Source organism: Cherax quadricarinatus, chromosome 42 (genome assembly GCF_038502225.1).
Source record: "Cherax quadricarinatus isolate ZL_2023a chromosome 42, ASM3850222v1, whole genome shotgun sequence".
NCBI lineage: Eukaryota > Metazoa > Arthropoda > Malacostraca > Decapoda > Parastacidae > Cherax > Cherax quadricarinatus.
The window spans coordinates 32,118,796-32,145,167 of record NC_091333.1 but is presented as its reverse complement, the minus strand read 5'-3'; the positions used below and the strand labels follow the sequence as shown (position 1 = coordinate 32,145,167).

Genomic DNA, 26,372 nt, shown 5'->3' with positions numbered 1-26,372 from the left:
GTAAAGCTCTCAAAAACATTGATGAGAAAACAGACAGTTTGACTCTATCTTGATGGGAAGAATAATAGTGGACATAGGAACAGTTATATGTAGGTTTTCTGTAAATTTTAAATTTGAATTCATTATTTCCCTTAATAATTAAAACATCTAGAAAAGGCAATGAGTTATTTTCTTCAAACTCAACAGTAAAGTTTATTGAATGGGCTAAACTATTTAATTTTCCAAGGAAATGGTGTATATCTACATTCTTAGGCATAGAACACAAAATATCATCAACATATCTGAACCATTTAGCTCTATTAGGGAGGATTGTGTTAAGCAACCTTGTTTCAAAAAATTCCATGTATAGGTTACTAAGAACAGGTGAAAGAGGATTTCCCATTGCCATACCAAACTTCTGAGTGTAAAACTTATCATTAATACAAATTTTGCATCAACAATGCAAAGTTTAATAAGTTTAATGATAGTAGGAACTGGCAATGGTAAATGATAATTAACGAGTTCTTCAGATAAGAAACTTAATAAATCAACAACAGGAACTTTCGTAAACAAGAAAGTAACATTAAAACTAACTATGTTAAAATCATTTAAGTCAGTCAACTTAAATGCTTTACTTTCATAGTTCCTTGATAATGTGAGCAATCACGAAAGTGCTTTCAGAGTGGTTCTTTTGCATATATATATATATATATATATATATATATATATATATATATATATATATATATATATATATATATATATATATATATATATATATACATATATATATATATATATATATATATATATATATATATATATATATATATATATATATATATATATATATATATATATATATATATATATATATATATATATATATATATATATATATATATATATATATATATATATATATATATATATATATATATATATATATATATATATACATATATATATACATATATATATATATATATATATATATATATATATATATATATATATATATATATATATATATATATATATGTGTGTGTGTATATATATATATATATATATATATATATATATATATATATATATATATATATATATGTATATATATATGAACAAGCAGGCTTTAGGAAAGGTAGGGGGTGTGTGGACCATGTGTTTACAGTGAAACATATAAGTGAACAGTATTTAGATAAGGCTAAAGAGGTTTTTGTAGCATTTATGGATTTGGAAAAGGCGTATGACAGGGTGGATAGGGGGGCAATGTGGCAGATGATGCAGGTGTATGGTGTAGGAGGTAGGTTACTGAAAGCAGTGAAGAGTTTTTACGAGGATAGTGAGGCTCAAGTTTGAGTATGTAGGAAAGAGGGAGATTATTTCCCAGTAAAAGTAGGCCTTAGACAAGGATGCGTGATGTCACCTTGGTTGTTTAATATATTTATAGATGGGGTTGTAAGAGAAGTAAATGCGAGAGACCCATGGAGAGATGTTATCCTGCCCCATTACCTTTGAGGTATCTCGCTCACTCAGAAGCCTCTTCACTTCTTCCTCGGTTGTGTGTACTGTGTCCAGCACTTGGTGGTGTGCCCCACCTATCTGTCTTTCTGGAGCCCCTTCTGTCTCCTCTGTGAACACTTCTTTAAATCTCTTGTTGAGTTCCTCATATACTTCACAGACATTTCTTGTTGTCTCTCCTCCTTCCTTCCTTACCTGATCCTTGACTGTTGTTTTCCTCCTGATGTGGCTGTATAACAGCTTCGGGTCAGATTTGGCTTTCGCTGCTATGTCGTTTTCATATTGTCGTTGGGCCTCCCATCTTATCTGAGCATATTCATTTCTGGCTCTACGACTGCTCTCCTTATTCTCCTGGGTCCTTTGCCTTCTATATTTCTTCCATTCCCTAGCACACTTGGTTTTTGCCTCCCTGCACCTTTGGGTGAACCATTGGCTCATCCTGGCTTTTTCATTAGTCCTGTTACCCTTGGGTTCAAACCTCAGCCTCCTTGCACATTGTTGCTGCATATTCAATCATCTCATTAACTGGCTTCCCTGCCAGTTCTCTGCCCCACTGAACCCCGTTCAGGAAGTTCCTCATTCCCATGTAGTCCCCTTTCTTGTAGTTTGGCTTCATTCATCCTAGCCTTCCTGCTTCCCCCTCCACTTGTAGCTCTACTGTGTATTTGAAGCTTAAAACCACATGATCACTGGCCCCAAAGGGTATTTCATATGTGATGTCCTCAAATTCTGCACTACTCAAGGTGAATACTAGGTCCAGTCTTGTTGGTTCATCCTCTCCTCTCTCTCTTGTAGTGTCTCTTACGTGTTGGTGCATGAAATTTTCCAGTACCACCTCCATCATCTTAGCCCTCCATGCGTCTGGGCCCCCATGTGGCTCCAAGTTCTCCCAATCGATCTACTTGTTGTTAAAGTCCCCATGATCAGGAGCTTTTCCCTGCATGCATGAGCTTTTCTGGCCACTGCAGCCAGTGTGTCAATCATCGCTCTATTGCTCTCGTCATACTCTTGCATTGGCCTCCTGCTGTTCTGTGGTGGGTTACATATCACTGCAATTTCCACCTTGGGACCTCCAGTGTGTGTGTGTGTGTGTGTGTGTGTATTCACCTAGTTGTAATCACCTAGTTAAGGTTGCAGGGGTCGAGACCCAGCCCCTGGCCCCGCCTCTTCACTGGTCGCTGCTAGGTCACTCTCCCTCAACCGTGAGCTTTATCATACCTCTGCTTAAAGCTATGTACGGATCCTGCCTCCATTACATCGCTTCCCAAACTATTCCACTTCCTGACTACTCTGTGGCTGAAGAAATACTTCCTAACATCCCTGTGATTGATCTGTGTCTTCAACTTCCAACTGTGTCCCCTTGTTCCTGTGTCCCAACTCTGGAACATCCTGTCTTTGTCCACCTTATCAATTCCTCTCAGTATTTTGTATGTCGTTAGCATGTTCTCCCTATCTCTCCCGTCCTCCAGTGTCGTCAGGTCGATTTCCCTTAACATCTCTTCGTAGGATATACCCCTTAGCTCTGGGACTAGTCTTGTTGCAAACCTTGCACTTTCTCTAGTTTCTTCACGTGCTTAGCTAGGTGCGGGTTCCAAACTGGTGCTGCATACTCAAATATGGGCCTAACGTACACGGTGTACACACACACACACAAGGTGCTGGGTGTATGTGTACTCACCTAATTGTGGTTGCAGGGGTCGAGACTCAGCTCCTGGCCCCGCCTCTTCACTGATCGCTACTGGATCCTCTCTCTCTCTGCTTCCTGAGCTTTGTCATACCTCTTCTTAAAACTATGTATGGTTCCTGCCTCCACTACTTCACTTGCTAGGCTATTCCACTTGCTGACAACTCTAGGACTGAAGAAATACTTCCTAACGTCCCTGTGACTCGTCTGAGTCTTCAGCTTCCAGTTGTGACCCCTTGTCCCTGTGTCCCCTCTCTGGAACATCCTATCTCTGTCCACCTTGTCTATTCCCCGCAGTATCTTGTATGTCGTTATCATGTCTCCCCTGACCCTTCTGTCCTCCAGTGTCGTCAGTCCGATTTCCCTTAACCTTTCCTAGTACGACATTCCCTTGAGCTCTGGGACTAGCCTTGTTGCAAACCTTTGTACTTTCTCTAACTTCTTGACGTGCTTGACCAGGTGTGGGTTCCAGACTGGTGCTGCATACTCCAGTATGGGCCTAACATACACAGTGTACAGTGTCTTGAACGATTCCTTATTAAGGTATCGGAACGCTATTCTCAGGTTTGCCAGGCGCCCGTATGCTGCAGCGGTTATTTGGTTGATGTGTGCCTCCGGTGATGTGCTCGGTGTTATGGTCACCCCAAGGTCTTTCTCCCTGAGTGAGGTCTGTAGTCTTTGTCCACCTAGCCTATACTCTGTCTGCGGTCTTCTTTGCCCCTCCCCAATCTTCATGACTTTGCATTTGGCTGGATTGAATTCGAGAAGCCAGTTGCTGGACCACATGTCCAGCCTGTCCAGGTCTCTTTGCAGTCCTGCCTCATCCTCGTCCGATTTAATTCTTCTCATCAACTTCACGTCATCTGCGAACAGGGACACTTCAGAGTCTATTCCTTCCATCATGTCGTTCACATATATCAAAAATAGCACTGGTCCTAGAACTGACCCCTGTGGGACCCCGCTCGTAACAGGCGCCCACTGTGATACCTCTTCACGTTCTTCACGTACCATGACTCGTTGCTGCCTCCCTGTCAGGTATTCCCTTATCCATTGCAGTGTGTGTGTGTGTGTGTGTGTGTGTGTGTGTGTACTCACCTAATTTTGGTTGCAAGGGTCGAGACTCAGCTTCTGGCCCCGCCTCTTCACTAGTTGCTACTAGGTCCTCTCTCTCTCTCTGGTTCCTGAGCTTTGTCATACCTCGTCTTAAAGCTATGTATGGTTCCTGCCTCCATTACATCACTTGCTAGGCTATTCCACTTCCTGACGACTCTATGACTGAAGAAATACTTCCTAACATCCTTCTGACTCGTCTGAGTCTTCAGCTTCCAATTGTGACCCCTTGTTTGTGTGTCCCCTCTCTGGAACATCCAGTCTCTGTCTGCCTTATCTATTTCACACAGTATTTTGTATGTCATTATCATGTCTTCCCTGACCCTCCTGTCCTCCAATGTCGTCAGTCCAATTTCCCTCAAACTTTCTTCGCAGGACATACCTCTGAGCTCCGGAACTAGCCTTGTTGCAAACCTTTGCACATTCTCTAATTTCTTGACGTGCTTGACCAGGTGTGGGTTCCAAACTGGGGCTGCATACTCCAGTATGGGCCTGATGTACACAGTGTACAGTGAATTGAACAATTCCTTACTAAGATATTGGAACGCTATTCTAAGGTTTGCCAGGCGCCCATATGCTACAGCAGCTATCTGGTTGATGTGTGCATCCATAAACATGCTCAGTGTTATGGTCACCCCAAGATCTTTCACCTTGAGCGAGGTGTACAGTCTTTGGCCGCCTAGTCTATAATCTGTATGCGGTCTTCTTTGCCGTTCTCCGATCTTCATGACTTTGCATTTGGCAGGATTGAATTCAAGAAGCCAGTTGCCTGTCCAGGTCTCTTTGAAGTCCTACCTGATCCTCATGTGATTTGATTCTCCTCATTAACTTCACATCATCTGCGAACAGGGACACCTCTGAGTCTATCCCTTCCATCATGTCATTCACATATACCAAAAATAGCACTGGTCCTAGGACTGACCCCTGTGGGACCCCGCTCGTCACAGGTGTCCACTGTGATACCTCATCCCGTACCATGACTCGTTGTTGCCTCCCTGTCAGGTATTCTCTGATCCATTGCAGTGCCCTTCCTGTTGTACATACCTGATCCTCTAGTATCTGCACTAGTCACTTGTGAGGAACTGTGTCAAAGGCCTTCTTGCAGTCCAAGAAAATGCAATCAACTCACCCCTCTCTCTCGTGTCTTACTTATGTAACTTTGTCATAGAACTCCAGAAGGTTTGCGACACAGGATTTGCCTTCCATGAATCCGTGCTGGTTGTCGTTTATAATCTTGTTCCGTTCCAGGTGCTCCACCACTCTCCTCCTGATAATCTTCTCTTTGACTTTGCATAATATACATGTCAGTGACACTGGTCTGTAATTTAGTGCTTCTTTTCTGTCTCCTTTTTTAGAAATGGTAACTACATTTGCGGTCTTCAATACCTCAGATAGTTGCCCAGTTTCAAGGGATGTGTTGAAGATTGTGGTTAATGGCACGCACAGTATATCTGTTCCCTCCCTGAGGACCCACGGGGAGATGTCCGGTCCCATTGAATTTGAGGTATCAAGGTCGCTTAGCAGCTTCTTTACCTCCTCCTCAGTTGTGTGCATATCGTCCAGCACTTGTTGGTCTATTCCCTGTTGGTGTCTCCCTCTGTCCTGTCATCCCAGAGTCCTTCCTGTCTCCACTGTGAATATTTCCTTAAATCTCATTTTTAGCTCCTCGCATACCTCTTGATCCTTTCTTGTGAGTTCCCCACTTTCTTTCCTCAGCCTGATCACCTGGTCCTTGACTGTAGTCTTTCTCCTAATGTGGCTAAACAGCAGTTTTGCGTTGGTCTTGGCTTTCGATGCTATGGTTTTCCCTTTTGTTTCTGTTGCCATTTGGAACAAACCTTTCCTCTGCCTCTTTGCATTTTGTTGTTACATATTCCATCATTTCATTTACTGTCTTTCCTAGAATTTCTCTATCCCACTGCACCTCCTGCAGGAAGTTCCTCATACCTTTGTAGTCCACCCTTTCAGTGTTTGGCTTTTCCCATTCGACTCCTGTTACCCTCTCCACCTGTAACTCTACTATGTAATCCAAACTCAGGACTACGTGGTCACTAGCTCCGAGGGGCCTCTCATATGTGATATCATCAGTGTATGAGCTACTCAGGGTGAAAACAAGGTCCAATCTTGCTGGTTCATCCTCCCCTCTCTCTCTGGTAGTGTCCCTGATGTGTTGATGCACGAGGTTTTCCAGTACTACGTCCATCATCTAGGGTCTCCATGTTTCGGGGCCCCCATGGGGCTCCAGGTTTTCCCAATCGATCTCCCTGTGGTTGAAATCACCCATAATCAGAGACTTTGCTCTGCACGATTGAGCTCTTCGTGCCACCTCAGCCAGTGTGTTAACCATCGCTCTGTTGTTCTCATCAAATTCCTCTCTTGGCCTTCTGCAGTTCTGTGGTGGGTTATACATCACGGCAATAACTACCTTATGTGTCCCAGATTGAATAGTGCCTGCTATGTAGTCTCTTTCTCCAATCTCGTCCATGCCCTCCATTTCCTCAAAACTCCATCCGATTTTTATGAGCAGTGCAACCCCTCCTCCCCCTCTGCCCATTCTATCTTTCCTCAGGATCTGATAGCCCTGTGGGAAGGCTGCGTTTGTTATTGTCTCAGTGATTTTCGTTTCTGTGACTACTATGATGTCCGGGGACTTCTCGTTGATTCTTTCGTGCCACTCCTCGTGTTTATTTGCTATTCCATCTCCGTTTGTGTACCACGCCTTCAGTTTCTTGTCTATCAAGGTGGACCTGGGAGAATATTAGGGTAGGGGGAGTGGGAGCCCTTGGGGGCTATAGGGGGTCTGTGGTGTGGGTGGGATTTGTGATGCAGGGAGGTGAGGGCAGAGTGCCCGTAGGGAGCTGCTGTAGCAGTGGGGTTTGTTATGTGAGGGGTGGGGGCAGAGGGAACAGTGTGTCGGTCTTCACTGAGATTATTCAGCTGCGTTGGGGATGTCACAGTGTGGGTGGGGTTTGTGGTGGGGAGCCGCCCCTTAAATTAGGGGCGGCTCCGTTTCATTTTTGGTTCCCCCAAGTCATATTAGGTCTCAATTGAACCCAAATTATTATTCTCATGACAATCCAAAAGCTTGCCCCAATATTTTTAATCTCTTATTTGTCTTCAGAATATTATACGCACACTATTCTCTTTTTAGGCGGGATTTCTTCCGCTATCATTGGAGCACTCGGGGGAATAAACCAAACGTCCCTTCGAAAAATCTTAACTTACTCATCTATTAATCATATGTCATGAATACTTTTCGCTATACTTATTAATGAGACCTACTGAATAATTTACTTTTTTATATACACTCTAATTTCGGCCTCAGTAGTCTTTTACTTCGCATCAACCCAAATATACTTTCTTCCCCACTTAATTAACGCTGGTCATGGTTCTCTTCCTAAAATCATCTCAATAATAAACCTTTATTCTCTAGGAGGTCTACCGCCCAAAGGGGGCTGCTGTAGAGGTGGGGGTTGTGGGGTTGGGGGCCGAGGGAACAGTGTGCGGGTTTTGGTTGAGGTTATTTAGTTGCTTTGGGGTTGTTGTGGGTGGAGTCCTTCTGTGGGTGTCTCTGTAGTGTGTATTTGTCCTTTCACCTGAGTCTGGGCTCAGCTCCTCTTCATCGATGCCTCCCATTCCTCCTTTCGTCTTTATACCCGCTCTCTCAGTCTCATCCTTTCCGCCTGTGTTCTCTCGCGATCGAGGTACACTCTAAAGTACTCTGAGTTGTCCCTCAGTCGTGCTTTCTCCTCAGGTCCCTTGTTCGAGCTGATTTTGCCTTGAAGATTACTTTGACAGGCCTTCTCCTTCTGTGCGCAAACCATCCAATTCTCCAAAAATTTGCCACCTGGGTCATGTCTCTAACCTATTGCTTTCAAGATACCTTCGATCGCTTCCTTCTCCCCCTGGTTTCTTTCATCAAAGGTTTCCCCTTGAACTTCTTGGAGCCCGCCGACAAACACTGACCTCTCCCTCTCGTCCCACTGTGTCTCTCTTTGCTGCTCCTGAGGTGTTTTAGCTCCATCCGTCGAAACGTTCCTGCCTTCAACCACTGCCCTTGCTGCAGCCCCCATGCTCAGTGGACTGTCTTCCATGCTCAGCTGTTCCCTGCCACTGTAGTTGACTGTTAGAGTCTCTGCATAAGTCATGTCTCCTGCATGTGTGTGTGTGTGTGTGTACTCACCTAATTGTACTCACCTAATTGTGGTTGCATAGGTCGAAACTCAGTTCCAGGCCCCGCCTCTTCACTGATCGCTACTAGGTCCTCTCTCTGCTTCCAGAGCTTTGTCATACCTCGTCTTAAAGCTATGTATGGTTTCTGCCTCCACTACATCACTTGCTAGGCTATTTCACTTCCTGACAACTCTATGACCAAATAAATACTTCCTAACATCCCTCTGACTTGTCTGACTCTTCAGCTTCCAATTGTGACCCCCCGTTTCTGTGTCCCCTATCTGGAACAACCTGTCCCTGTCTACCTTATCCATTTCACACAGTATTTTGTATGTCGTTATCATGTCTCTTTTGGTACACCAATGTCGTTAGTCCAAGTTCCCTCAACCTTTCTTCGGAGGACATGCCCCTGAGCTCTGGAACTAGCCTTGTTGCAAACCTTTGCACTTTCTCTAATTTTTTGACGTGTTTGACCAGGTGTGGTTTCCAGACTGGTGCTGCATACTCCAGTATGGGCCTGATGTAAACAGTGTACAGTGTCTGGAACGATTCCTTACAAAGGTATCGGAACGCTATTCTCTGGTTTGTCAGGCGCCCAATTGCTGCAGCAGTTATCTGCTTGATGTGTGCCTCCGGAAACATGCTCGGTGTTATGGTGACCCCAAGGTCCTTCTCCTTGAGCAAGGTTTGCAGTCCTTGGCCACCTAGTCTATACTCTGTCCTCGGTCTTCTTTGCCCTTCTCCGATCTTCATTACTTTGCATTTGGCAGGGTAGAATTCAAGAAGCCAGTTGCTGGACCACGTGTCCAGTCTGTCCAGGTCTCTTTGAAGTCCTGCCTGGTCCTCAAATTATTTAATTCTCCTCATTAACTTCACATCATCTGTGAACAGGGACACCTCTGAGTCTATCCCTTCAATCATGTCATTCACATATACTAGAAATAGCACTGGTCCTAGGACCGTCCCCTGTGGGACCCCGCTCGTCACAGGTGTCCACTGTGATACCTCATCCCGTACCATGACTCGCTGTTGCCTCCCTGTTAGATATTCTCTGATCCATTGCAGTGCCCTTCCTGTTATGCACACCTGGTCCTATAGTTTCTGCACTAGTCGCTTGTGAGGAACTGTGCCGAGGGCTTCCTTGCAGTCCAAGAAAATGCAATCAACCCACCCCTCTCTCTCGTGTCGAACTTCTGTAACTTTGTCATAGATGTCCTGGTTTGTGACACAGGATTTGCCTTCCATGAAACCGTGCTGGTTGTTGTTTATAACCTTGTTCCGTTCCAGGTGTTCCACCACTCTCCTCCTGATAATCTTTTTCATGACTTTGCATAATATACACGTCTGTGACACTGGTCTGTAATTTAGTGCCTCTTTTCTGTCTCCTTTTTTAAAAATGGGAACTATATTTGCGGTCTTCAATACCTCAGGTAGTTGCCCAGTTTCAAGGGATGTGTAGAAGATTGTGGTTAATGGCACACACAGTATATCTTCTCCCTCCCTGAGGACCCACGGGAGTTGTTGTCCGGTCCCATTGCCTTTAAAGTATCAAGGTCACTTAGCAGCTTCTTCACCTCCTCCTCAGTTGAGTGCATATCGTCCAGCACTTGTTGGTCGCATACCTCTTGATCGTTTCTTTTGAGTTCCCACCTTTCCTCAGCTTGATTACCTGGTCTTTGTCGTCTTTCTCCTAAAGTTCCTAAACAGCAGTTTTGGTTCAGACTTGACTTTCCATGCTATGTCATTTTCGTGCTGTCACTGGGCCTCCCTCTTCGACTTACCTCCTTGTTTTTCTGGGTCCTTTGCTTTCTATACCTCTTCCGTTCTCTAGTGCACTTAGTTTTTGCCTCCCTGCAACTTCGGGTAAACCAAGGACTAGCTTTGGTCTTCCCATTGTTTCTGTTGCCCTTGGAAACAAGTCTTTCCTCTGCCTCCTTGCATTTTGTTGTTACATATTCCATCATTTCATTTACTGTCTTTCCTACCATTTCTCTGTCCCACTGCACCTCATGCAGGAATTTCTCATACCTGTGTAGTCCACCTGTGTGTGTACTCACCCATTTGTACTCACCTATTTGTGGTTGCAGGGGCCGATTCATAGCTCCTGGCCCTGCCTCTTCACTGATTGCTACTAGGTCCTCTCTCTCCATGCCCCATGAGCTTTATCATACCTTGCCTTAAAACTATGTATGGTTCCCGCCTCCACTACGTCACTTTTTAGGCTGTTCCATGACCTGACTACTATATGACTGAAGAAATACTTCCTAACATCCCTTTGATTCATCTGAGTCTTCAACTTCCAATTGTGCCCTCTTGTGTCTGTGTCCCTTCTCTAGAACATCCCGTCTTTGTCCACCTTGTCTATTCCGTGCAGTATTTTATATGTCGTTATCATGTCTCCCCTGACCCTCCTGTCCTCCAATGTCGTCAGGCCGATTTCCCTCAACCTTTCTTCGTAGGACACTCATCGTAACTATGAGACTAGTCTTGTTGCAAACCCTTGCACTTTCTCTAATTTCTTGATGTGCTTGACTAGGTGTGGATTCCAAACTGGTGCTGCATACTCCAGTATGGGCCTGACGTAAATGGTAAACAGAGTCTTGAACGAATCCTTACTGAGGTATCGGAATGCTATCCATAGGTTTGCCAGGCGCCCGTATGCTGCAGCAGTTACCTGATTGATGTGTGCCTCAGGAGATACGCTCGGTGTTATACTCACCCCCAGATCTTTTTCCTTGAGTGAGGTTTGCAGACTTTGGCCATCTAAACTATATTGTGTCTGCAGTCTTCTTTGCCCTTCCCTAATCTTCATGACTTAGCATTTGGCAGGGTTAAACTCAAGGAGCCAGTTGCTGGACCAGGCTTGTAACCTGTCCAGGTCTCTTTGCAGTCCTGCCTGATCCTCATCCGATTTGATTCTTCTCATTAACTTCACACCATCTGCAAACAGGGACACTTCTGAGTCTATCTCTTCCGTTAAGTAGTTCACATATACCAAGAACAGCACAGGTCCTACGACTGACCCCTGTGGAACCCCGCTTGTCACAGGCGCCCACTCTGACACCTCGTCACGTACCATGGCTCATTGTTGCCTCCCTGACAGGTATTCTCTGATCTATTGCAGTGCCTTTCCTGTTATGTGTGCCTGATCCTCTAGCTTTTGCAGTAACCTCTTGTGAGGAACTGTGTCGAAGGCCTTCATGCAGTCCATCCACCCCTCTCTCTCTTGTCTTACTTCTGTCACCTTGTCATAAAACTCTAGTAGGTTTGTGACACAGGATTTTCCTTCCCTGAAACCGTGCTGGTTGTCAATGATACACTTGTTTCTTTCCAGGTGCTCCACCACTCTCCTCCTGATGATCTTCTCCATGGCCTTGCACACTATACACGTTAGTGATACAGGCCTGTAGTTTAGTGTCTCATGTCTGTCTCCCTTTTTAAAAATTGGGACTACATTTGCCATCTTCCATACCTCGGGGAGTTGCCCAGTTTCAAATGATGTGTTGAAGATCTTTGTTAATGGCACACACAGTATCTCTGCTCCCTCTTTAAGGACCCATGGAGAGATGTTGTCTGGTCCCACCGAATTTGAGGTGTCAAGTTTGCATAGCAGCTTCTTCACCTCCTCCTTGGTTATATGTACCTCATCCAGCACTTGCTGGTGTACCCCCCTGTTCTGATTTCCTGGAGTCCTACTGGTTTCCACTGTAAATACTTCTTTAAATCTCGTGTTGAGCTCCTGACATACCTCTCGGTCGTTTCTTGTGAACTCCCCATCACCCTTCCTCAATCTGATTACCTGGTCCTTGACTGTTGTTTTCCTCCTGATGTGGCTGTACAACAGCATCAGGTCAGACTTGACTTTCGATGCTATGTCATTTCCATATTGTCGCTGAGCCTCCCTTCTTATCTGTGCACATTCGTTTCTGGCTCTTCGGCTACTCTCTTTATTTTCCTGAGTTCTCTGTCTTCTGTACCTTTTCCATTCTCTAGTACACCTAGTTTTTGCCTCCCTATACCTTTGGGTGAACCAAGGACTCTGTTCTTCCCTTTATTTCTGTTTTCCTTGGGAACAAACCTCTCCTCTGCCTCCTTGCATTTTGTTGCCACATAGTCCATCATTTCTTGTACTGGTTTTCCTGTCAGTTCCCTCTCCCACTGAATGTCTTGCAGGAAGTTCCTCATGCCTGAGTAGTTCCCCCTTTTGTAGTTTGGTTTTTCCCAACCTATTCCTGCTATTCTCTCCACTTGGAGCTCAACTATGTAGTCGAAGCACAGAACCACATGATCACTAGCTTCAAGGGGCCTTTCATACATGATATGCTCGTTGTCCGAACTACTCAAGGTGATTACAAGGTCCAGTCTTGCTGGTTCATCCTCTCCTCTCTCTCTGGTAGTGTCTCTAACATGTTGATGCATGAGGTTTTCCAGTACCACATCCATCATCTTGGCTCTCCATGTTTTGGGACACCCATGGGGCTCCTTGTGATTGAAATCACCCATAACTAGTAACTTTGCTCCCCCCATGTGTGCTCTCCTGGCCACCTCGGTTAGTGTGTCGACTATTGCTCTGTTGCTCTCATCGTATTCTTCTCTTGGACTTCCGCAGTTCTGTGGTGGGTTGTACATTACTGCAATTATCACCTTATGTCCCTCAGACTGGATTGTTCCTACTAAGTAGTCCCTTTCGTCCGTGCCATCCATTCCTTTCATTTTCTCAAAATCCCACTGGTTTTTAATGAGCAGTGCAATTCCTCCTACCCGTCTCCTCCCTCTGTCTTTCCTGAGGATTTGATATCCGGATGGAAAGATTGAATCTGTTATTATTCTGGTAAGTTTTGTTTCTGTGAGTGCTATTATGCCTGGGGATGTCTCCTTGATTCTTTCATGCCACTCCTCATACTTATTTGTTATTCCATCTGCATTTGTATACCACACCTTCAACTTCTTTTCTAAGACTGTGGTCTCGGAGGTGTATTTGGGTTGGGGAAGTGGGAGACCTTATAAGGAACTATGGGTGGTTGCTGTGGAGGTGGAGTTTGTAATGCAGTGGGTGGGGGCATTGGATGTGGCATGGGTGTTTTGGTTTAGAGTGTTTGGTTGCACTGGGGTTGACCTGGTTGGGGGGCTTCTATAGGAAGTTGTGAGGGAGGCTGTATTTGATCTTCCTGGGTCTGGGATCTCATGTCTGTCTTCTCCATCCCCTCTCTTTCCTCCTTTCGCCTTTGTACCATCTTTCTCAGTTTCTGCCTTTCTTCTTGTGTTCTGTCGCAGTCGAGATACACCTTCCTTTATGCCGGCATGTCCCTTAATCGTGCTTTCTCCTGCAGGATCCTGTTCCAAGTCGATTCTGCCTTAAAGGTCACTTTCACTGGCCGGGTTCTTTTTTTTTTTTGTGTGTGTGTGTGTGTGTGCGTGTGTGTGTGTGTGTGTGTGTGTGTGTGTGTGTGTGTGTGCTCACATAACTGAGGCTGTAGGGGTCGAATCATAGCTCCTGGCCCCACTTTTTCACTGGTCATTACTAAATGCCTCTCTCTCTCTCTCTCTCTCTCTCTCTCTCTCTCTCTCTCTCTCTCTCTCTCTCTCTCTCTCTCTCTCTCTCTCTCTCTCTCTCTCTTCTCTCTCTCTCTCTCTCTCTCTCTCTCTCTCTCTCTTCTCTCTCTCTCCCTCTCTCTCTCTCTCTCTCTCTCTCTCTCTCTTTCTCTCTCTCTCTCTCTCTCTCTCTCTCTCTCTCTCTCTCTCTCTCTCTCTCTCTCTTTTCTCTCTCTCTTTTCTCTCTCCATCTGTCTCTCTCTCTCCCTCTCTCTTTTTCTCTTTTTTTTTTTTTACACAGGGTTTGACAAAGTTAGGGATCCAATGTACATAACAGTAAGGCCGTGTTGAAGGCTCTGGTGAAATGACAGATCTAACCAGGATTGGTCCAGGCGAGAGATGATACGCCTTGCTAAGTTCTCTACTCTGTCAAGCAGTCGCAGATGGAAAGGGGGGAAGGTGAACCAAGAAAGTGTAGCATAGTCAAGGTGTGAGCGTACTTGTGCCTCGTACAAAATCTTGCAACCCCTGCTGTCAAGCAGATGCGAGATATATCGAAGTGTTGTAAGCTTCCTGGCTGCCTTGTTTGCAAGATTTACAACGTGGTTTTTCATGGTCAGTTTGGAGTCATATTTCACCCCAAGGATATCAACTTCCTCCCCAGGTGCCAACAATCTTCCTTACTACTGCACCGGCATTACCATCATGGTGCCTAGAGATCATCATCGTTTGTGTTTTCTCAGGTGCAAATGTTACTTGCCATCTATTTCACCAAGGTGACATAGCTCTGAGTTGGCGATTGATGTAGCTTAGAGCAGCTGGCATTTCTTCTCTTGGATAAGTGAATGTCAGCGTACAGTTGTGTGCGTATGCATGGGATTCAGGGATGTGATGAAGAAGGTCATTGAAGTTGACATTCCATGACAATGGTCCCAGAACGCTTCCTTTTGGAACACTTGCCCCAATAGGATGTCTTGCTGATTCTGTTCCATTGAGAACTACCCTTAGAGATCTACCATGAAGGTAATCACTGAGGAGACATACCGTAGAGCCTGCAATTCCCAGAGCTTGCAGTTTTGCTAAGAGGCCCTGGTGCCACACCCGGTCGAAACTACCAGCAATGTCCAGTGCTACCACACAGCTGACTTTAGATTCATCCAGTGACTGGTGCCACTTTGTAGAGAGGTTTAGCAACAGATCAGCAGCAGAGTAACCTTTCCAGAAGCCATATTGACGGTCACAAAGTAGTGAGTGGTAGTCAAAAAACTCCATCATTTGTCGTGAGATAATTGTCTCAAGGAGCTTGCCAGTGATTGACTGGAATGACACTGGCCTGTAGTTGCCGATTTCTGCTCTGCTCTTCTTTTTGTGAACAGGGACTACATTTGCCTCTTTCCACAGAGAAGCCCATTTACACTGTACTAGGCAGCTCTGAGAGATGCGAGTTAGAAGTGCTGCTAGCTGGTCTGCACATCTTCCCAGCAATCTTTGGCTCAACTTGCCTGGGCCCACAGCCTTTTCTTGGTAAAGTGATTTAAGAAGGAAGTGCACCTCTTCCTGCCTTATTGTCACCACTGACAGTTTTGACACAGTTCTTGCAGTTAGCCAAGGAGGGTTCCCTTGCTGGATCAGGAACTTGCATTTTGGTAGCAAAGTGTTCGGCAAAGAGGTCCGCTTTCTCTTTTCTCCTCAGGTTAAGGATTCCTAACTTTATTGACAAGCCTAGAGCTGTTACCTACATCAGCTCATATGAAAGCATTTTTATTGTTATGAAACATACAAGTAGGGAGCAGGATGAAGTTGGAGCCATCTTTGGGCCAGCATTTTCATCTGATCAACTGACGTTATATCGTTGACATCTTAATGCTGTACGAATGTGTTCCATACTCGAGTCATCCTGGGAATATATGATCTTAGATGAAGTGATGTTCTGGAGAAGGGTACAGACAGAGTGAAGTTGCTGCTTTCTGCCCGTCTTGTGGCATAGAAGCTTGCTCCACGCTGTCCTCTCTCTCTCTCTTTCTCTCTCTCTCTCTCTCTCTCTCTCTCTCTCTCTCTCTCTCTCTCTCTCTCTCTCTCTCTCTCTCTCCTCCATGAGTTTTACCTTGTTAAAGCTATGTATAGATCCTTCCTCCACTAAATCACTCTCCAGACTGTTCCACTTCCAGACAACTCTATGACTGAAGAAATACTTAATTTCTTGACGTGATTGACCAGGTGTGGGCTCCAAACTAGTGCTGAAAACTCCAATATGGGCCCGACATAAACAGAGTACACAGCCTTGAACTATTACTTACTGAGGTATCGAAATGCTATTCATAGGTTTGCCAGGCTGCCCATGTACTGCAGCAGTTATTTGTTTGATGTGCACTGCAGGAGATGTGCTCGGTATTATACTCACCCCAAGGTCCTTTTCCTTGGTTTAAGAACATAAGAACATAAGAACGGTGACCAGAACTGAGCAGCATAGTCTAAATGAGGCCTAACCAAGGATATATAGAGCTGAAGAACAACCTGAGGACTTCTATTATTTATACTTCTAGATATGAAGTCAAGAATTCTGTTAGCTTTATAGCGAACACTAATGCACTATTGTCTTGGTTTTAGGTTACTGCTAACCAGAACTCCTAAATCCTTTTCGCAATCAGTAGTATTAAGATCTACATTATTTAGTTTATATGTGGCATGGTTATTTAACTGTCCAACATTTAGAACTTTGCATTTGTCAATATTAAACTGCATCTGCCACTTCTCCGACCATTGCGTCAGTCTATTAAAATCATCCTGGAGTGCTCTAATGTCCTCATTAGAATGAATTGGACGGCCTATTTTGGTGTCATCAGCAAATTTGCTTATGTCGCTATTTATTCCCTCATCTATGTCGTTTATGTAAATTGTTAACAACAACGGGCCCAACACTGACCCCTGTGGAACACCGCTTGTGACGTGCCACCATTCTGATTTCTCTCCATTTATCCAAACTCTCTGCTGTCTATTTGTCAGCCATGCCTCTACCCAGGAAAAAATTTCTCCTCCTATTCCTCCTATCCTCCTAATCTATACTCTGTCTCCGGTGTTTTTTGCCTTTCTTCAATTTTCATGACTTTGCACATGGTGGGGTTAAACTGCAGGAACCAGTTGTTGGACCAGGCTTGCAACCTGTCCAGATTCCTTAAATGTTTTACCTGATCCACATCCATTTGAATTCTATTCTTTATCTTCATATTGTCTGCAAACAGGGATACTTCTGAGTCCATCCCTTCAGTCATGTCATTCACATACACCAGAAACAGCACCGGTTCTGGGAATGACCCCTGTAGAACCCTACTTGTTACAGTCATCCACTCTGACACCTCGTCAGGTACAACGACTTGTGGTTGCTTCCTGTCCGGTATTCTCTGATTCACTGCAGTGCCTTCCCTGTCCTACCTCCCTGATCCTCTAGTTTTTGCACTAATCTTTTGTATGCAACTGTGTCGAAAGCCTTCTTACAGATCAAGAAAATTCTATGTACTCACTCCCTCTCTCTTGTCTTACGTCCGTCGCCTTGTAAAAAAACTTCAGTAGGTTTGTGACACAGGATTTTCTTTCACTGAAAACGTGCTGGTTGTCGTGTATAAGCTCATTACTTTCCGTGTGCCCCATCACTCTTCTGAAAATCTTCTCTATGACTTTGCAACCTATACATGTCAATGACACTGGTCTGTAGTTTAATGCTGTGTGCTGTCTTCCACACCTCAGGTAGTCGCCTTGTTTCGATAGATGTTTTGAACATCGTTTTTAGTGGCACAAAAGTACCTCTGCTCCCACTCTGAGGATCCACCGCCTTTGAGGTATCTAGCTCACTTAGCAGCCTCTTCAACTCCTCCTTGATTGTGTGTACCACACCATTCTGGCTTTCTGGAGTCTTATCTGTCTCCACTGAAAATACTTCCTTAAATCTCATGTTGAGCTTTTCACATACTTCTCGGTCGTTTCTTGTGATCTACTTTCCTTCCTTCCTCAGCTTGATTACCTGGTCCTTGTCTGTTGTTTTCCTCCTGATGTGGCTGTACAACAGCTTCGGGTCAGATTTGGCTTTCGATGCTTTGTCATTTTTGTATTGACGTTGGGCCTCACTTCTTATCTGTGCATATTCGTTTCTAGGTCCTTTGTCATATATACTTTTTCCATTCTCTAGCGCACTTAGTTTTGGCCTCTCTACACTTTTGGGTGAACCAAGGGCTAGTTCTGGACTTTCTTTCACCTTTGGGTACGAATCGCTCCTCTGTCTTCTTGCATTTTGCTGTCATATTCCATCATTTCTTTTACTGAATTTCATACTTGTTCTCTTTCCCACTGAACCTCATGCAGAAAATTCCTAATGCCTGTGTAGTCATTTCTTTTGTACTTTGGCTTCTCACGTCCTACTCTCATGCTTTCTTCTCCGTTTGTAAATTTATTCATCTAAAGCTCAAAACCACGTGATCACTAGCTCCGAGGGGCCTTTCATATGTGATGTCCTCAATGTGTGAACTACTCAAGGTGAATATGAGGTCAAGTATTGCTGGAACATCGTCTCCTCTCTCTCTAGTAGTATCTCTAACATGTTTATACATGATGTTTTCCAGTACCATCTTCATCATCTTACCTTTCCACGTTTCTGTTCCCTCATGTGGCTTCATGTTTTCCCAGTTAGTTTCCTTGTGATTGAAATCACCCACAACTAGTAACTTTTCCTTTACCACGTGGGATCTTCTGGCCATATCAGCTAGTATATCAACCATTGCTCTTCATATTCTTGTCTTGGCCTCCTGCTATTCTGGGGTGGATTATACGTTCCTGCAATCTCCACTTTGGGTTCCCCAGTCTGAAGTATTCCTATGTAGTCCATTGCTTCCCCTCTGTCCCCTCTTTCCAACTCCTCAAAACTTTACTAGTTTTCAATGAGCATTGCAACTCCTCCACCCCTTCTAATCTCTATCTTTCTTCAGTTCGATATTATTATTATTATTATTATTATTATTATAATCAAAAAGAAACACTAATCCACAAGGGCTATACAGCGCTGCAGGGTAGGGAAGGAAGCGAGGGTATTGGGAGGCAGAAGGGGGAAGGGATGATCAGTTGGTTACAGAAAACAGCGGGGCAGGGGATAGTGCGGGGGTAGAGGGTAGCAAGAGATTGAGGTAGAAAGGGCTGAAGGTATCATCAGAGTTTGTGAAGTAAGTCAGTTGTTGTCAAAAAGTCAATGAGAGAGTCAGGATGAAAGGTGGGTCCATCAGCGAGAAGGGAAGGTAAAGAGAGAGCAGCGGAGCGAAGACGATGACGGAGGTAAATTCTGCGTGCTCGTTGATAAAGTGGGCAGTCTAACAGAATATGGCTGACTGATAATGGAACCTGACAATTCTCACAGAGAGGAGCAGGGCGCCTCTCCATGAGATATCCATGAGTAAGACGAGTATGGCCAATGCGAAGACGGGAGAGAGTAGTCTCCCAACCTCGACACTAGTGACAAGAAGACGGCCAGTAACCTATACTCGGTTTAATAGATTGAAGTTTGTTTCCAAGCAGAGTGGACCAACGTTGTTGCCAACGGGTGTGAAGGTGGGTAGCTATTGCAGCATAATAGTCCATAAATGGGATACCTCTATATGAAATTGGTAGGTCATGTACTGCTGACCGCACAGCAGTGTCTACCTGTTCATTGCCCTGTACGTCAACATGACCAGGGGCCCAACAAAAAACAATATATTTATGCTTGGTAAAGATGCAGCGTAGCCGAAGTTGGATACAGAGGACTAAGGGGTGAGGTGTATCAAATTTCTGTATAGCCTGCAAAGCACTAAGGGAGTCTGAGACAACCACAAATGATGACACTGGCATAGATGCAATACGGATAAGTGTTGCAAGAATGGCATACACAGTACAAATACTAGCCGAAGATAGTAAATGCCCTCGTACGACGCTGTCCGGAAACACTGCTGTGGATCCTATGCCGTCAGAAGACTTAGAGCCATCTGTGTACACTGCAATGGCATGAGAATGAGAGTGGAAGTGGTCAAGAAAAAGAGAGCGGGAAGCGATCATAGACAGTTGGGCTTTCGAGAAAGGGAGAGAGAAAGAACAGACTCGAACAGCTGGAACTTCCCAGGGGGGTTGGGAAAAGTGAGATGCTACATGAACATAGAAAGGTGGTAATTGAAGAGAAGACAAGATCGAATGTAGGCGAAGAGAGAAGGGACGGAGTAAACAGGGGCGGCGAACAAATAAAGAATGTCTTCTAATATCAGTGACCATTCTATAAATGGAAGGATTATGGAGATCATGAGAACGTACGTAGAAGCGAAGGCAATGGGCATCACTGCGATCGGATAAGAATGGAACGTTCGCTTCTGCATAGAGGATCTCAACAGGGGAAGAGCGAAAAGCACCAATGCCCGGTGGCCTGGTGGCTAAAGCTCCCGCTTCACACACGGAGGGCCCGGGTTCGATTCCCGGCGGGTGGAAACATTTCGACACGTTTCCTTACACCTGTTGTCCTGTTCACCTAGCAGCAAATAGGTACCTGGGTGTTAGTCGACTGGTGTGGGTCGCATCCTGGGGGACAAGATTAAGGACCCCAATGGAAATAAGTTAGACAGTCCTCGATGACGCACTGACTTTCTTGGGTTATCCTGGGTGGCTAACCCTCCGGGGTTAAAAATCCGAACGAAATCTTATCTCTCTCTCTCTCTTATAATCCTTGGTGATGAATGGGGTTAAGGCTAGAGAGAGTAGCAGGAGAGGCCGCTGAATAGATTTGGTCACCATAAACAAGTTTCGATAAAATGAGGGTGGAATGTAGGCGAAGGAAAGTTCGACGATCAGCTCCCCATGTAAGATGAGCAAGGGTTTTAAGAAGGTTCAGCCGGCTGTGACAAGTTGCTTTCAGAGAGGTAATGTGAGGTTTCCAGGATAACCTACGGTCAAAGAGGAGGCCCAGAAACCTGATTGTATCACGTTCAGGGATACGGAAGCCATAGAGGTACAAAGGATGATGAGAGATGACAGAGTGTCTAGTGGGTCTAGTGAAAGTAATTTGGTGAGTTTTGGTAATGGAAAATTTAAACTCATGTGTGGTGGCCCAATTGGAAACACGGTCGACCGCATGCTGGAGAGAAACTGTAATGAGGTGACAGTCAGCGCCTGCACAGGCAATAGCGAAGTCATCAACATAGAGTGATGACCAAATATTTGATGGAAGACTAGAGGCCAAATCATTTATAACAAGGAGAAAAAGTGTTGTGCTCAGAACACATCCCTGGGGGACACCTTCAGCTTGGATAAAGTCCGGGGAGAGCACATTATTAACCCTAACACGGAAATGACTGCCAGTTAAAAAGTTCTTAATGAAGGATGGTAGATTGCCTCGGAGGCCTAAGGAGTGGGCTTGGGCCAAAATATTATACCTCCAAGTTGTGTCATATGCCTTGTCAAGGTCAAAAAATATGGCAATAAGTGAGTGGTTATTTGCAAAGGCATTACGAACATATGTATCCAAGCATAGTAAGGGGTCTGTGGTAGAACGTCCCTTACGAAAGCCATATTGACGAGTGGAGAGACTCTTGTGTGTCTCTAAATACCACACTAAACGTCTATTTACCAGGCGTTCCATCACTTTGCAAACTGCACTAGTAAGAGCAATGGGACGATAGTGGGAGGCTTCATGTCCCGTAGTACCCGGTTTGCGGAAAGGGAGAACAATGGCAGATTTACACGGCTGTCGAAGAACTCCTTGTGACCAAATAAGATTGAAAAGGCATAATAGGACTGCAAGGGCTGACTGGTGTAAATGTTGTAGCATACGAATATGAATGTCGTCGGGCCCAGCTGCCGATGATCGGCAAGCTGAGAGTGTTGCCTCCAATTCTTGAAGTGTAAAAGGCACATTATACTGTTCTTCTCTGAGAGAAGAAAAGTCCAAGGGTGCTAACTCTCTGGCAGACTTTGAGGAAAGAAACGAGGGGCATAGCTGGAGCCCCTGAGAAATACGGACCAGATGATTGCCAATTTCATTGGCAACATCTAGTGGGTTTGCTATATCAACACCGGCAACCCGCAGAACAGGAGCCGGGTCAGGAGAATATTTACCACTCAGTTTTCGTACTTTCTTCCAGACTGCACTCATAGAGGAAGCAGAGGTGATGGTGGAGACATAATCTTGACAGAAAGTGCATTTAGCATCACGGATGACACGGCGAGCGATCGCACACTTCTGCTTAAAATCAAGAAGTCTCTCCATGGTTCTATTGTACCAGTACCTGCCTCACGCAGCGCGTTTCACGCAGCACGAGCACAAGCAGGAGACCACCAAGGCATGCATTTCTGAGAATGTCTGCCTGAAGTTTGGGGTATAGAATGAGAAGCTGTGGTTAAATCGGAGGACGAGAAGAGGTGTAAAACCTCATCAATGGAGGACGAAGAAGGAACCTCACTAAAAACAGTTAGTTGTGAGTTAAGGTTCCAATTTGCCTGATCAAATTGCCAGCGTGGGATACGAAGAGGTGGTGAATATGAAGGGGAAGTAAGAATGATTGGGAAATAATCACTGTCATGTAAATCCGGGAGAACAGACCATTTGAAGTCTAATGCGGCAGAGGAAGAGCAGACTGAGAGATCGATGCAAGAGAGAGTGTGAGTCCGAGGATCAAAATTGGTGTGAGTAGCTGCATTTAAAACATGGAGGGGATGGGTGGCAAGAAAAGCCTGTAACTGAATGCCACGGGAATCACAGTGAGACCCCCCAGAGGAAATGATGGGCATTAAAATCGCCAAGTAACAGAATCGGTGGCGGCAATGACGAAACAAGAAAGGCAATATCCGGTATAGATAATGCCCCAGAAGGAGAGAGATATAAAGAACAGAGTGTATACTAATTATGCAAGTGGATATGGGCTGCTGTGTAATGCAGCGAAGTATGAACAAATAGCTGATGGTACGGAATATCAGTGCGTAGAAGAAGGGCACTTTCATTAAAGGTCCCATCAGGAAAAGCATCTGAAGAATACAATAAATTATAGCCTGAGATGGGATAGATAACACCAGAGTGTAATTTTGGTTCCTGTAAGCAAACACCAACAGGGGAAAACTGGGAGAGCAACATCTGAAGCTCACCCTGATTACCCGAGGCTGCATGTATTCCACTGTAAATAGGCCATGATTGGCAACGATAAAGATACCTGAAATCCGCAGGTAAGGGTTCCTACGGACTAGAGTGGTTAGAAAAGTCCACATGCGGTGGCAGCGGAAAACGTTCAAGCAGCGAAGGAACGGTGCACTGTGAAGAAAGGAGTTGCACAGATGGAGGAGAGGAGAGAGAAGGAAGAGAGGGTGGATCAGTGTCCATTGATGGTTTGGTCTCTGCAATATATTCAGAGATTGCTTCAAGTGTTTTGGAATTCAGAGACGTCATATGGGAGACAATACTGGAGATGGTAGGGGGAGGATGAGTAAAGATTGGAACTGTAATGGACTGTACCAAGGTAGGGGGGGCGAAAGGGTGGAGGGAACTGGAGAAGAAGCGTGGAAGGGGACTGAAGAGGTAGAAACCTGGGAGGTGGCAGAAGAGAAAGAAACTTGGGAGGGAACAGGGGAGGAAGGAACAGTACGAGGAGGAGGGTGAACCTCTACACTTGTAACAGAGCCAGTGAGAGGAGATGAACCAGGTACAGAGACAGGGAAGGTAAAATGAGGAGGTGGAAGAAGGGAAGGCGGGGTTTAAGGACCTTTTTTGACTTCTGAGAAGTAGAGGGACAATTGGGAGGAGGTGTCGTACGGGATCTCGTCGATACCGAGGCTTGTGAGGGAGAACACGAAGAAGCAAGAACAGACTGAGGCGTTGAAGTAGGGACGTCTGAGCCCAGGACAGCAAAAGAATTAGATACAGGAGTGACTATGGGAGAGGTAATCACAGAGGAGGCTGCAGAAGATGGGACCCCAGAAGTGGGGGGACGTTTTGAAACATGGGAATAAGAAACACGAGGTAGTCTCCCTTGGAGGCAGAGATGAGAAACTGCCATGGCATAAGGGAGACCTTCTGCCTCTTTGAGGTAACGGATTTCCCGCTCATTTAAGTAGACTTGGTAATGGCGAGAGTACAAAGGGTGAGCCTCATGACAATTAAGGCAAGAGGGAGGTCGATTGCTAGATGTATTAGAATGGTCTTCGGCACCACAGACTGGGCATTCGGCTATAGATCTGCAATATTTCGCTGGATGGCCAAATCGCCAGCAATTTCTACACTGTTGCGGTGTAGGGATCACCTTTCGAACTTGTAACCGATTTCCTGCTACATAAACTGAGGATGGGAGTTCACGGCTGTCAAAAGTTAAATGAGCCACATTGCTAGGGTATTGTCTCTGCCCACGGCAGGAAGAACATAAGTGTCTACCTTCAGGATTGGGAAATCTTGGAGTTCCAGCTGTTCAAGAATGTCATTGCCACATGTCTGGAAATTTTGTAAAACTATGGTATGGGGCAGAATGACGGTACCACTACAAGAATTGAGGGAATGATGTTTTTCAATAGTGACAGGAACAGTATCTATATGGGAAAGAAGAAAAAGATCATGAGCTAGGGTAGCATTCTGTACAGTGATGATGCACGTACCACTCTTAAGAGCATGAAAAGAAATATCTTTACCTACATGGTGTAGGAGTGCCTTGCCAATACTATGGTCAGAAAGATAGGCAATAGAGGAAGACGGACGGTTGTGCATTCTGAAACTGAGCGTGGAAAGGGAGTGCAGGACGTGTCGATCTTTTCTGAGAAGAACGACAAGGTGGAGAAGTATCATCAGCAGGTAATTGTCGTTGGCGTTTAGGCGTGGGACCAGAGTTGGTCCGACATGGAACGGACCGGTGATTCGAAAATTGCCACACCGTAGAGGGAGAGGTCAGAACCATAGTCAAAGGAGAGCAGAGGTCAGATAAATCGAAGGAGTCAGTCGAGACCTCAGTACCTGAAGTGGGTGAGGAAACAGCACCGGCAAGAGGTACAGAGGCATTAGGAGTGTCCGAAGAGTGTTTCAAAGATGAGGCGGGGTCAGAACGGGGTGCAGTATCAAGAAGGGGCCCGATGGTAGCAGGTTCATGGACTAGGGCTTCCATGGTTAGGTTACTTCTTTCTTTTTGTTTTTAAGAAAAAAAGAAAGAAAAGAAAAGAAAAAGAAAAAAATGAATAAAAAAAGGGGGGACCGGGGAGTGATAGTTCCTAGGAGGAACGAAAGGGCCAGAAATCTCCCTCCATGCCCAAGAAGACCTCAGCACTGCAAGTAGCACAGATGCAGCATGGAACCCGTGCCATACCCTACCCATCATGCCAGTAAACCAGCAATCTGGGATAGCAACCTCACATCTGCCGAGCTACCTCGGTGGACAAAAGAGAAGGCGGCTGGATATCCGCCACAAAGCATACCTCCTTCGGTCACCACCCCCAGAATCTGAAAGGTGGCTTCCAGAGATACACCCGTCGCCCGAAAGACACCCAAAGCCACCCTCCGGGATACCAGAGAGGGATCGGGACATCCCCAGGCAATCCAGATTCCACGTCAAACTACGCCACCATAAAGAACCTCAACAGAATGGGATGGACCCCGGTACCCTTTCCCCTACCTAGGAACTAGCTTGCCTGAGGGAAAAAATCCCAAAGGCCAAAAAGGAAGGGCAAAAGGGAGGGGTGGGGGGGAGTAGGAGGAAAGGAAAAAAGGGGAGGATGGGACCGACAGGTCTAATTCCTCAGACCAAGAGCCTCTTCACCACGCCAGTGACCCCCCTTTGAAGAGGTTCAGTTTGATAGATGGCGTCTGCTATTATTCCTGTTAACTTGATTTCCGTGAGTGCTGTGATGTCTGGTATGCCTTTATGATTCTTTCATGCTGCTCTTAGCACTGATTCATTATTAAATCTTTTCTAATACTTTATTGTGAGGGGTTTTTGGGAGCTGGGGGAGTGGGAGACCTGGCAGGGTGCTATGGGAATTTACTGTGTAGGGTGGGGTGGGGTATATTAGTGTGGAGTGTGGTTTGTTTTGGGATAATATGTGGTTGTTGGGCTCTGTGAGTTGTTGTGCTTGCTGCTTCTGCTGAATCTGGTTGTCCCTCCAGATTCTATCCTTGTTTCTCTTTTTTGCCCCTTTCGCCTTTGTATCCTCTCAGTTTCTGTTGTTCTGTTCTCTTTCTGTTGTGGTCTAGGTGCACCCTCTGGGATTTTACCGTTTCCTTTAGCCGTGGTTTCTGCTGCTGGATCCGATTCCCCACGTTTCTGTCTTGGAAGTCATTTTGACTGGCCTATTTCTTTCCCTCGAGTATCCCCCTATTCTCAGATAAATTTATCAGCTCAGTCATGTTCTCCTC

The 26,372-nt window shown here is 45.2% G+C and overlaps 1 protein-coding gene across 1 annotated transcript in view; it reads right to left on the bottom strand.

The window, feature by feature from the left end:
* LOC128695544 (sodium-coupled monocarboxylate transporter 1) overlaps nucleotides 1–26,372 on the bottom strand; it is a 330,002-nt gene that overhangs the window by 52,012 nt on the left and 251,618 nt on the right. The gene's annotated exons all lie outside the window — the stretch shown is intronic.